Source organism: Mastigoproctus giganteus, chromosome 3 (genome assembly GCF_048544385.1).
Source record: "Mastigoproctus giganteus isolate SK-2022 chromosome 3, ASM4854438v1, whole genome shotgun sequence".
In the NCBI taxonomy this organism is placed as follows: domain Eukaryota; kingdom Metazoa; phylum Arthropoda; class Arachnida; order Uropygi; family Thelyphonidae; genus Mastigoproctus; species Mastigoproctus giganteus.
The window spans coordinates 5,144,109-5,157,829 of record NC_143577.1 but is presented as its reverse complement, the minus strand read 5'-3'; the positions used below and the strand labels follow the sequence as shown (position 1 = coordinate 5,157,829).

The 13,721-nt window shown below is 40.3% G+C and overlaps 1 protein-coding gene across 1 annotated transcript in view; it reads left to right on the top strand.

Annotated features, from left to right (window-relative positions):
- LOC150087625 (sterol O-acyltransferase 1-like) overlaps positions 1–13,721 on the top strand; it is a 110,537-nt gene that overhangs the window by 55,171 nt on the left and 41,645 nt on the right. The window lies entirely within an intron of this gene.

Here is a 13,721-nt window from a genome sequence, read left to right as displayed (position 1 = left end):
CAGCAATTTAAATCAGATATGAATAGGAGATCTGAAAATTTGCTCAAATTACTAATTTCTCACGCTAGCAAGATTCTTCTTAAAATCATATTGAACAGGATCTCAAGAAAACTTGAAGAAATGCCAGAAGAGTAAGCAGGTTTCAGAAGGGGTAGAGGAACCAGAGATCAGATCTTAAGCCTATGACTGATCATTAAAAAATGCAAAGAATTCAATGTTCCAGTCGTTTTGTTTATAGATTATGCAAAAGCATTTGATTGTGTTCAACATGAGAAACTATGGGAAACGATGACTATTATAGGTTTCCCAATCCACATAATTAAGCTACTGTACCAGGAACAGGAAGGAACTGTGAGAAAGAACATGGGAAACACGTAATTTTTCACAACAGGTAATGGTGTCAGGCAGGGCTGTATTTTGTCACCTCACCTTTTTAATCTTTGTGCCAAAGATATCATGCATGAAGCTTTGGAATTTTAGACTGGCATCAAAATTGGAGGATTGAGGATAAACAACCTCCATTATGCAGATGATACTGTGCTAATTTGTAATTCTAAGGATCATCTTAAAGAAACTCCGAGGAAAATATGTGAAGCAAGTAAAAAAATAGGGAATCTGAAAAGGATTGTTTCTGAACATGTGTAAAACTAAAATTATGGTGATTGGCGATAATCTCGATTCCAATAAAGTGAAGATTAATGGGCAAGATATCAAAGAAGTTGATGAATTTGATTACTTCGGGTCAAGAATAAAAAAAAAAATAGTGACTGCTCAAACAATGTAAAGAGACGATAGGCAATTGCTAAAACGTTAGTCACTGATCTGATAAAATTATGGAGAGAGCATGATCTGCCCCTAAAGACAAAACTGAGAATCATTGATTCATTAATTTTTCCAATTGCCACTTATGGATATGAAGGATGGAATCTGAAAAGAGTTCACAGGAAGAAAAATGAGGCATTTGAAATGTGGTGTTACAGGAGAATACTGCGTATTTTTTACTAGGATCGAAGAACAAACGAGTGGGTATTGAATAAAATTGTCAGGCCTAAAATTCTTCTTTATAGCATCAACATTCTACCTCAGACCAAGTTTTTTGGTCATATAGTAAGAAGAGGAAACTTTCTGTTCAAGTATATAATGGAAGGAAAAACTGAGGGGAAGGGGTGCAGAGGAAGACCTGCATCTAGGTGCAAGGATGGGATCAGTGAACTTCTGGGTATGACACTTTGCGATGCCGCGTGTAGAGCACATGATTGATGCAGCTGGAGGAATTTGTTAGTGGCCACAACAGCTCCTCAGGCAGCTATGTGACTGGAAGAGGAAGATGAGTTCTTGTAGGTCAGAGATTACTTGCAGCATGGCATAATATTACTTGTCCAAAGTGATCTGTTAACAGTCCTGACATTTAACCCAATTGAAAACTGTTGGCATATAATGAGAGAAATTATTGCAAGGAAACATATCATGACAAAAAAGAGCTCTTCAAGGAGCAACTGTGCATGTCTGCACACCATGAGCTTGAACCGTCTAATGTTAAATCTCTGCATATTAGCATGCCAGACTGATATGCAGATGTCATAGCAACTCAAGGTGGGCACACTAAATATTAATATTTATTTCAACTGTACCTACAATAAAATGTATTATTGCAAAATAATGAATTTTTGCACTTGTTTGTTTAAAATATTGTTGACTAAGTGCTTTTTTACTTTGTAGTTCCTGATGGGAAGCAGGAATTCAATATACAATGTTTTCTTTAAGATAAGTGGAATCCATTATTTCATACTCCACCTTAAAACCTTGTCCTTTATATAAACCTTAGTTTTCAAATAAATGTGCCAAGAGAAGAATGTTGCATAATCATAATTGGCTTCTTTACAAATCTCCAGGTTCATTTTCTGCTAGCCTTAGTAGCTAATGCACCAATAAAATCAAAACCAAACCAAACCAAACCAATCATTTTCTGCATGAACCTGGAGCCAATGGAGATGGCTCCATTGCCACGTATGTTCCAAAAACGTATATTCCAAAGATAAAGCTGACCTGCTATCATCCTATTTTATCTTTGGAATATAAGTTTTTGGAACATAATCGGCAATGGAACAATCTGGTTTTTGCAGCCAATAGCTTTGGCTAGAGTGCTTGGCCGCCATTTGGACAAGAAGCAAGTATTCTACTCTTAGCTTGTTCAAAATCTAGTTTGGTCTAATTAATAACTGCTTTATAATTGTTGTTATTACGTTGAGTGGGACAGACCACTTGTCTATCTTCCTTATGGAGTGCTGCTGTGCGTTTCTGGAAGTAATCCTTCAGGTTAACTATCGCTGTCTTCTGTTCCTCCTTCTTTCCAGGAAATTATCAGTCTCTCCATGGAAGATTTCAGGTGGTGTTAGTGGCTCTTGGTCACCATTGCCCTTGTCTTTCTCATGATATCCTCCAGCTCGGTGTTAGTCCAATTTTTGACCCCAAAGGAGTATGTTAGCACTGGGACTGCATTGGTGTTTATGGCTTTAACTGTGTTCCCTCCATTCAGCTTTGCTTTCAGCAGGCTTCTGAGTCTCTGATGGTATTTTTCAGTCAAGCAGGCTTTAATTTCCTTGTGATGTAACTGCTGAGCCTGCATCATCCCCAAGTATTTGTTGACCTCTCCCTCTGTCATGGCTTCGATCTCTTTACCACTCTGCGGCTGGTAGTTTCGGTTGACTAATTTTCAGCGATAAAATCGCGGGTCTTGCATTTTTATACACCAAATTCCATCCTAATGTTATTGCTGAATTCTTTAGTTATCTAATAGATCAACAGTAGCCACTGGCAGAGGTGAAAGTGATTCTTGCACTGCTTCTATTGGAATGAGCAGAAGCCTGGAAAACAGGATGTAGGATGTTTTAGAGACTGCTGGGAGTCATTGCGGTACAAGTAAACACATGGGTTGTGTTAGGGTAGCTAAGAATAGGAACAGGTGCATGTATACTTGCGTGTACACCAAAGCTAGGAGTTTGGAAAATGAATTTGAAGTGTTACTCAAATGGCTTGAAGTGGCGAAACCCATGTTTAGTCTCTAGAGCAAAGTTTCTGGCATCCCCCTCTCCCCATACTTCTCCTTCAACCCATGCACGGTACTAAGTACTATAGGTTTTGATACCTTTCGTGTTTGGGGTTCTCATTAAAAAAAAAAAAAAAAAAAAAAAAAAGTACTCAAAGCATCAAAGGCGGATATTGTTGGGATATCAGAGACGTGGTGTCACAGAGATATAAGGAATGCAGAACTGGAATTGGGGAAAAGATGCAAAGAAAAACAGCAAAGAGTCCTTTACTTATGTAAACTCTAGAAGGAAGGAGATCTGGAGTAGATGCTGGAGATGCTTTTCTGTTCCTGCGTAGAGCTTGATGTCATCCATGTACATCAGGTGTACAGGTTCTTCCTTCCTTCTTTGAGGTTATATCCATACTTGCTACTGTTGAGCATGGTGGATAGCATGCTCAACAGTACTAGATCACAATATGATCAGGACATCTCCCTGAAAGATTCCTCCCCTGATGGGAATTGGCCTGGTTATGATGTTTTTGACCTTAATGGTGTACTCCATTCCGCCATCGTTTCTTGTAGGAACTTTTCACTATCAGATTGATTGGTAGATGTTCAATGCCGCTATTAGCCAGCTATGAGGCACAGAGTCGGAGGCCTTGCAGTAACCTTTGGTCCTTGAGGTTGTCACAGACATTCTCTCAGATTTGCCAGACAAGGTGCACTTGCTACCTGGGCGTCTAAAACGCTGATGGAACTGATATTCGGGTGACACTCAAGTCAAGTGGACCCAATTTCGGCGAAGTCCGGACGGTCTGTGACAGCCAAATCCTCTGCTTGCACCTTCACGATGGTGGGACTGTTAGTAATCCTGGGTATAACCTCCATGCACAAGTACATAGTGAGTGACCACCAAGGTGTGATCCAACGTAAGCAGGGGTCGTGGTATGGCGCTCACACCACATAGAGGAATGCAGCCCCTCTATGTTACCAAGCAGTACTAGGTGGTAGATGACTCTCATCAACCGGTGCAATACCACCACTTTGCTTATTGGAGGCTTGAAGTGGTGGAACCCATGTTTAGTCTCTAGAGCTAAGTTCCGGTCAACCATTCCCTATCTCTTCCATCGTGCAGTATGATTGATGACTTTTGAGGTTATGAAGAACATTGTGGCGAGATCCAATATTCCTTACATTTCGAGGGTACAGATCTAAAATGGTGTTCGCAGGATGGCCGCTAGTTAGTACACCGGACCAAACCTATTGGTAACACTCTAGGAGGCTTCCGGATCAGCTAGTGTATAATCTTGTTACCTCTACTCTGCCAGATAGTGACTGGAGGGAGTCCGAGTAGTGTGTATGCGGGTAGTGTGTAAGCCATATTATGTCAAGGATCTGGGTATATTCTTACTCTATGTACGCCCTATCCAAAAATTTCATTACTTCATACATGTCCCAGCCACTTTTTCTTACTATTGAATACACCATGAATTGCCAAAATAATAAAACAAGCTTATCTGTGAAAAGATCTAAACCTCCCAAGCACTTCCTAATTCATTTCACAAATATACGTGGTCTCAATTCTAATCTCAACGATGTCCATTTCCACTTGCAGTCTGCCAAACCCCATGTACTTTTTCTGACAGAATCTCAGTTATCAGTTGATTCAACTACTGCTCATCTAAAAGGTGGTACTTGTACATATGTCCATTCTGATATTCCCTGTCAGAGACTTAGCAATTTGGAATCTCCTCTCTTTGATCTTCTCTGGCTTAAAATCTCTCTACCTCATTGCGTCAAATTCATCTGTTGTCTCTTCCGTTCTCCCAATTCCACTAATCACTTGGAGCTCTTTGACTTCCTCTCTTTGCAACTTGACTTTCTCCAGTCCAACTTTCCTAAGAGTGAGGTAATTTTCCTTGGTGATTTTAATGTTCACAACTCCAGCTGGCTTCCATTTTTCTAGTCACACCGACCTAGCTGGTCGAGAAGGCTTTTGGAATTACTAATGACCTTGCACAGATTGTTCATTTACCTACAAGAATACCGGATAATCCTAATCATACAGCCAATACGCTTGATCTTTTTCTCACAAACAACCCTTCTAAGTACACATTCAAAGTGAGAGGTCCTTTATGCACTTCAGATCACAACTTGGTGATTGTCTCTTCTCCAATGGAACCTTTATCTCATAACTATTCCCAACCTCATGTTGTTTGGCATTACAAGAAAGAAAAATGGGATGACCTGCGAGACTTCTTTTCTTCTTTTCCTTGGTCAGATTACTGTTTCAAAACTTCTCATGTCAACGTTTGCTCAGATCGTGTCAGTGAAATTATTCTTGCAGGAATGGAATCCTTTATCCCACACTCCACTTTAAAATCTCGTACTTTAACTAAACCTTGGTTTTCCAATAAATGTTCTAAGGCTGTTCAATAGAAGAATGTTGCATATCGTAATTGGCTTGTTTCTAATTCTCCAGTTTCATTTTCTGCCTACACCAAAGCTCGCATCAATTGAAAAACAGTTATTAATCAGTGCAAACTAGAGTTTGAACAGGCTAAGAGTAGAAAACTTGCTTCTTATCCTAATGGTAGCCAAGCATTCTAGTCTCTTACCAATGCTAATGGCCACAACTTTTGCCCATCTCTGCTCCCACCTCTGTTCAAACCAGATGGTTCTGTTGCAACTTCAGCCAAGGATAAAGCTGACCTGCTAGCATCCCATTTTTCTTCCAACTCATGTATTAATGATCTTGGTAAAACACCTCCCACCATTCCCAACACGCTACATTCAATGCCTCCTGTGGTCTTCCGTCAAAAGGATGTCAGAAGGATTTTGACAAATCTTGATGCTAAGAAAGTTCCAGGTCCCGATGGTATTTCTCCACTTGTTCTCAAAACCTGTACTCCTGAACTTACAACTATTCTTTGCCGCCTTTTTTCACTTTCTTATTCCAAAGGTGTTTTTCCTTCTGCTTGGAAATTTGCTCATATCCAGCCAGTTCCTAAAAAGGGTGACAAATCCCTCCCATCCAATTATCGTCCCATTGCAATTACTTCTACTCTTTCTAAAGTAATGGAGAAATCAATTAACTGCCAACTCTTAAACTACCTAGAAATCTTCCATCTGATCAATGATCGCCAGTATGGATTCAGTCAGTGACAATCCACTGGTGATATTCCTGCTTATGTTACCCATTCATGGACTAATTCAATGGATAGGTTCGGGGAAACACAAGTAGTTGCTCTTGACATCTCAAAGGCTTTTGATCGTGTTTGGCATAAAGGTCTTCTAAACAAGCTTCCATCTTATGGTTTGCCAACTGTTTTTAGTAATTGGTTATCCAGTTTTCTCTCTGATCGCTCACTGAGGGTGATGGAAGATGGCTCTCTGTCTTCTAACTTCTCCACTAATGCCGGTGTCCCCCAAGGTCTAGTTCTTTCCCCCACTCTTTTCCTCTTGTATATTAATGACCTTCTGCCATTGACTGGAAATCCTATCCATAGTTTTGCCGATGATAGCAAATTGCATTTCATGTTCCATTTTGAGAAACCTTGTCCTGCTCAATCAGCTTCAATTTCTCAAAAATCTGCTACCAATTCCTTAAATGCCGATCTTCAGATAATTCTCCAGTGGGGCAAAGACAACTTAGTTGATTTCAACCCTTCTAAAACTCAGTCTTGTCTTATATCTCAAAAAAGGATTCTTCTGCTCCTATGCTTATGTTTAGTGACATTCCGATCTCTTGGAAAAATAGGCGCCTCCGTAGCCAGGTGGGAAGGAGCAGCAGTGCGTAGCACACGCTTCTTGATTAGACCGGGGTTCGAGCCCGTCACCACCAAATACGGAGGATGTGGAAAGGTCAGGGAATGACCACCGCATATTCCCGGAGCAATATGGCCTTAGTTGCTAATGCTCCTAAAAACCAAATAACAACAACAACTAGGAAAAATGATATATCTCTTTTGGAGATTACCCTGACTTCTAATCTGTCTTTGCACAAGCACAATGCAAATATTGCTTCCTCCACATCGAAAAAACTTGGTTTTCTCTTTCGCTCTCGGCGTTACTTTTCTTCCAAACAGCTGCTCACTCTGTATAAATCACAAATCTGCCCTGCCATGGAATATAGTTCCCACATCTGGGGTGGTGCCCCCAAAACCTCTCTCAGGCTTCTTGATTCCATTCAGAAGAGGGCAGTTAGGTTAATTAATGATACATCTCTAACAGAGTCTCTCCACTCGCTCTCTCATAGACGTACTGCTTCTGCTGCATGACTCTTCTACAGATACTTCCATGGGCACTGTTCTTCTGAATTGGTTTCTATAATTCCCGCTCTCTCTCTCTCTCTTTCAAAATGGTCCAAACACGTGCCGCGACGAGACAACATCCATTTACTGCCCAACTTCAAACTCACAGAACCAACTTTTCATCTTCCTCGTTTATTCATTCAACTGCCGTTTTCTGGAACAACCTTCCTTCATACGTATTTCCTGAAAATTACAGTCTACAAAAGTTCAAGTCCAATGTCAACAAATATCTTATTTTGTCTTCTCAACCTCCAACCAAAGCACTGTACTAAGTACTATAGGTTCTAATTCCTCTCGTGTTTGTGGTTTACATAAAAAAAAAAAAAAAAAAAAAAAAATCGCTGTAGGATGGGTACATGTTGCGGCACTTCTTGTAGGCTTGCTGCATAACCATGGCATCATTAGCATTGATAGAGGCATATGATTCAAGAAAGCAAGCGTATGCAGCATCAGCCAAAAAAAAAAAATAAATAAATAAAACCTGCTCCCATTTCATCCCTCCATTAATTCCAAATACCTATACAGCACAGCCTTAAATTTATTTAGGCTATCAACTTCCACAACAAAAGATGGGAGGCTGTTCCACCAATCAACTACTTGCAGGCAAAAGGCAAACTTTTACATATCTATCCTACAACTGTCTTTCCTCAATTTGAATTTATGCCCTCTCAGGTGATTCCATCAGCATTGAGCATGCTCAAACCATTCAAGGCTTTATACACCTCAATCAGATCCCTCACAGGTGCCTAGTCTCAAGACACTGTAATCTATAAAACTCAAGCCTTTCTTCGTAAGAGCAACCCTTCATTCCATTCAATAATCTTGTTTCCCTTCTCTGTATTGTTTCAACAGCCCCTACATCCTTCTTAAAATAAGGCCTCCAGACCTGTATACAGCACTCTAGGTGTGGCCTGACCTTTGCCTTATACAATGGGATAATCACCTCATTATCCCTCCTAGAAAATTCCTGTATATCATTGACAAGACACTATAAGCTCATCTTGCAGAACATTGCACTGTTCAGAAAATTTCATATCTGCCTGCACAATTATCCCCAGGTTCTTTTCATTCTCAACCACTGTCAGTGTAGTACCACAGAGTTGATATATTACTCTCGGATTACTGCTTCCCATATGTACTACTTTGCATTTGTCAATGTTAAACTTCATTTGCCACCTCTCAGCCAATCTGCTCAATTTTCTATCTCCTGTTGCAGCAGCGTACTATCATTAGTGTCCATTATAACCCTACAGCCTTCTTATCATCTGCAAACTTGGACATTAAGCCTGATGTGCCATTATCAATATCATTTATAAATACAGAAAACAACAATGACCCAACACTGAACCCTAAGGTACTCCATTAATAACATTAGTCCATGAAGAACACTATACATTGATTACCTCTCTCTGTCTTCTCCCAATGAACCATCCCTTTATCCACAGCAGTTACTGGCCACACTGCTCCAATTTGTGCATCAGTATCAAAAGCCTTTCTAAGAGCCAAATATATGATATCAAAGTTATTCCCTGCATCCAGTGCTTTTGTGACCACATCATAGTATCCAGTCAAATTGTTGAGACAAGACTTCCCCATAACAAATTTATGCTGTATCCAAGCTATAACTGAAGGCTTTTCTAGATGATGCTGCAGTGCTACTTTAACCAGTGCCTCTATTAATTTTCTTGGAACAGAATTTAAACTAAGAGGTCTATAATTACTTGTGTAGCACTTTCATCCTCCTTTGCAAATTGGGATCATATTTGCACTTCTCCAGTCCATGGATACCTCCCTGAGTCCAAGGAAGCTCTCATAATTATGGCTAAGGGTTTGCTTACTTCCTTTGCTGCTTCATTTAATATAACTGGATAGATCCCATCGAACCTGGGTGCCTTTTTTATGTTTATCTTCAACAATTTCTCCTCCACTTTCCTCTCAGTTATTATAAAATCATCTAGCTCACTGCCAGAGTTTAAATCACCTGTGGCATTCTCCTCTCTGAATAACACTTCATGTGTGAATGATGATGTAAAATATTCATTTAGTTTGTTAGCTACCTGAGCAGGATCATCAACAGTTGAACCATTGATATCAAGTGGACCAATCTGATCCATCCTAAAATGGTCTCCAGACCTGTATACAGTACTCAAGGTGTGGCCTGACCATTGCCTTATACAATGGGAAAGTAATACTCATTTTGTTTGTTAGCCACCTGAGTAGGATCATCAGTAGTTGAACCATCAATATCCAATGGACCAAGCTGATTCGTCCCTTTCTTCAAGAGTTTACATATGTAAAGAACTCTTTGCTGTTTTTCTTTGCATCATTTGTCAAAGATTTCTCATAATCTGCTTTGCCTGCCTAACCTCCTTTGTAACTTGGTTACAGATCAACTTGTATCTATCATAGGCTTCTGTGTCATGTGTTAATTTGTATGTATCCCATGCATGTTTCTTCTCTGCCATATGTCTCATTAGTTCATCTGATATCCATTTAGGCCTAAACCTTGACGAATATTTTTTATTTGGTATGTAAAGCCTAGTAGCTTCCAAGATTAATTCGTTGAATGCTACCCATTTTGAATTTGCTGTTGGTAACATCATCAGTTGGTCCCATCGTATAAAATTCAAATACTGTTTCACTTTATACACCTGAATCAGATCACCTCACAGGTGATTAGTCTCCAGACACGGTATTGTTCCAACATCTCTACATCCTTCTTAAAATGAGGCCTCCAGACCTGTATACAGCACTCAAGGTGTGGCCTGACCTTTGCCTTATATAAGAGGATAATCACCCCCTAATCCCTGCTAGAAAAATTCTTGTATATCATTCACTATGAGCAATATTTGACTTTACGTTGGAAATTTGACTTTACCTAGTTGCCTTTATTAAAGTAAAAACTCTTCTCTTTACCCCTGATGATAGTTACCTCTTTGAGTAAATCCCACTTCAGCACACTGTGATCACTGCCACATAGTGGTTCCTTTATCTGCAGATTCTTTATGCATGAAGAATCCCTACTGATAATCAGAGAAAACAATCATCCAATAAATTCACAAAAACCTTGCTGGTGTATGAGTGACCAACGCACAAATTCCCGTCATTATCCTGGAAATTAAAATCCACCATAACTCTCTGATTCACTTGCCCACTATTTCCTTGTACAGTTTCTTATTATACTCACACCTCCTCTCAATTTTGATCTCCAAGTGTTTACTTAACAAGTTCACTTTTGAAAAAAAAGCCATGAATTAGGGTTGAATTTGAAAGTGTGTGCAATTCTGCCCAGACACAATAGGAGGGAGTATATGATGAAAGCCTTGTCGATCACTTCGGCCCTGGAAAGATTGTGCAAGGCTCAAGGGATAGAACTTGTTTCAGCCTGGTCTGTACTTGTTAACAGGAAAGACTGCTTCTACAGGGATGGAATACACTTAAATAGAAAGGGTGCAAAAATATTTGCTGATGCTATCGAGGCAGTGTTAGGTGGTTTGGAAAAATGCTAGCTTCGGGGGAGACAAAGACTAATAGATTAAAAGTAGCCACTGGCAGAGATGAAAGAGATTCTTGCACTGCTTCTATTGGAATGAGCAGAAGCCTGAAAAACGAGATGCAGAATATTTCAGAGATTGCTGGGAGTCATTGCGGTACAAGTAAACACATGGGTTGTGTTAGGGTAACTAAGAATAGAAACATGTGTATGTATACTTGCGTGTACACCAATGCTAATAGTTTAGTAAATAAATTTGATGAATTTGAGGTATTGCTCAAAACATCAAAGGCAAATATTGTTGGGATATCAGAGATACTGGGCGCCTCCGTAGCCAGGTATGAAGGTGCAGCAGGGCGTAGCACACGATTCTTGATTAGACCAGGGTTCGAGCCAGTCACCACCAAATACGGAGGATATGGGAAAGTTAGGGAATGAGCACCGCATATCCCGCAATAATATGGCCTTAGACACTGCCTTAGACAAGCAGAGACACTGCATTCCTTATATCACACAGATATAAGGAATTCAGAACTGGAATTTGGGGAGTACAACGTCTACAGAAACGATACATAGGATAGGAAGGGAGGAGGGGTATTAGTTAAGAAACACATAAAATCCAAGGAAGTGAAGCAAGTCGACATCGCTGGACAGTGCAGTGTCGAGTCAGTTTGGTGTGACATAAGCATTGGGAGATCAAAATTATTGAGAGTAGGAGTGTGCTATAGGCCTAATGACTCTAATGAGTATAATAAGAAACTGTACAGGGAAATAGAGTGGACGAGTAAATCAGAGAGTCTTATGATGGGGATTTTAATTTCCCAGATATTGAGTAGAATTTGTGGACTGGTCACACACACTAGCAAGGCTTTTGTGGATTTATTGGATGATTGTTTTCTACATCAGCATGTTCGGGAGGCAATTAGAGGGAGTAATACTCTTGATTTGATTATCAGTAGTGATTCTTCATGCATTAGGAATCTGCAGATAAATGAACCACTAGGTGGCAGTGATCACAGTGTGCTGAAGTGGGATTTACTCAAAGAGGTAACTACCATTAGGGGTAAAGGGAAGGGTTATTGCTTTCGTAAAGGCGACTACGATGGACTGAGACAGTATGTAAATTCTATAAAGTGGGACCAACTGGTGATGTTACCAAAAGCAAATTCAAAATGGGAAGCATTCAAAGAACTTATCTTGGAAGCTACTAGGTTTTACATACCAACTGAGAAATATTGTTCAAGGTTTAGGGCAAAATGGATGTGAGATGAACTAAATAGAGATATGGCAGAGAAGAAAAATGCATGGGATACATAGAAACTAACATGTGGCACAGAAGCCTATGATAGATATAAGTTGATCTGTAACCAAGTTACAAAGGAGGTTAGGCAGGCGAAGGCAGATTACGAGAAATCTTTGGCAAGGGATGCAAAGAGTTCTTTACTTATGTAAACTCTAGAAGGAAGGGGATGAATCAGATTGGTCCACTTGATATCGATGGGTCAACTGTTGATCCTGCTCAGGTAGCTAACAAACTAAATGAATATTTTGCATCGACCTTCACACATGAGGAGTTATTCAGCGAGGGGGAATGTCAGAGGTGTATTCAACTCTGGCAGTAAGCTAATCTTGTAATAACTGGGAGTAAAGTAGAGGAGAAATTTTTGAAGATAAACACAAGAAAGGCACCTGGGGTGAATGGAATATATCCAGTTATATTAACGGAGGCAGCAAAGGAAGTAAGCAAACCCTTAGCCATAATTATGAGAGCTTCCTTGGATTCAGGGGAGGTACCCACAGACTGGAGAAGTGCAAGTGTGACCCCAATTTACAAAGGAGGATCAAAGGCTGAAACAAGTAATTAGAGACCTGTGAGTTCAACTGCTGTTCCAGGAAAATTAATGGAGGCACTGGTTAAACAAGCACTGCAGGATAATCTAGACAAGACTTCAGTTATAGCTGGGACACAGCATGGTTTTGTTAAGGGGAAGTCTTTCCTGACCAGTTTGATTGGATATTGGTCAAATTGGAGCTGTGTGGCATTGGAGGCATATTGCTGCTATGGATAAAGGGGTGGTTGAGGGGGAGAAGACAGAGAGTGGTAAACAATGGACACTGCTCATCATGGACTAATGTTATTAATGGAGTCCCTCAGGGTTCAGTGTTGGGTCCATTATTGTTTTCTGTATTTATAAATGATATTGATGATGATGGTACATCAAGCTTAATGTCAAAGTTTGCAGACGATATGAAGGTTGGCAGGGTTGTCAAGGACACTACTGACAATATGCTGCTGCAACAGGATCTGGAAAGGTTGAGCAGATTGGCTGAGAGGGGGCAAATGAAGGTTAACATTGACAAATGTAAAGTACTACATATATGAAACAGCAACCCGAGAGCAACGTATCAACTCTGTGGTACTACACTGACAGTGGTAGAGAATGAAAGGGACCTGGGGGTGGTTGTGTAGGCAGATATGAAGTTCTCAGAGCAGTGCAGACAGGATGCAAGAGTAGCTCATAGTGTACTGTCAATGATATAGAGGAATTTTTCTAGCAGGGATAAGGAGGTGATTATTCCCTTGTAAAAGGCAATGGTCAGGCCACACCTAGAGTACTGTATACAGGTCTGGAGGCCACATTTCAAGAAGGATGTGGAGCTGCTGGAATGAGTACAGAGAAGGGCAACAAGATTAGTGAATGGAAAAAAGGGGTGTTCTTACGAAGAAAGGCTTAAGTTTAGCAAATGACAGTGTCTGGAAACTAGGCACCAGCGAGGTGATCTGGTAGAGGTGTATAAAGAGGTGTATCCAGCAGGGATAAGGAGGTGATTATTCCCTTGTATAAGGCAATGGTCAGGCCACACCTAGAGTACTGTATACAGGTCT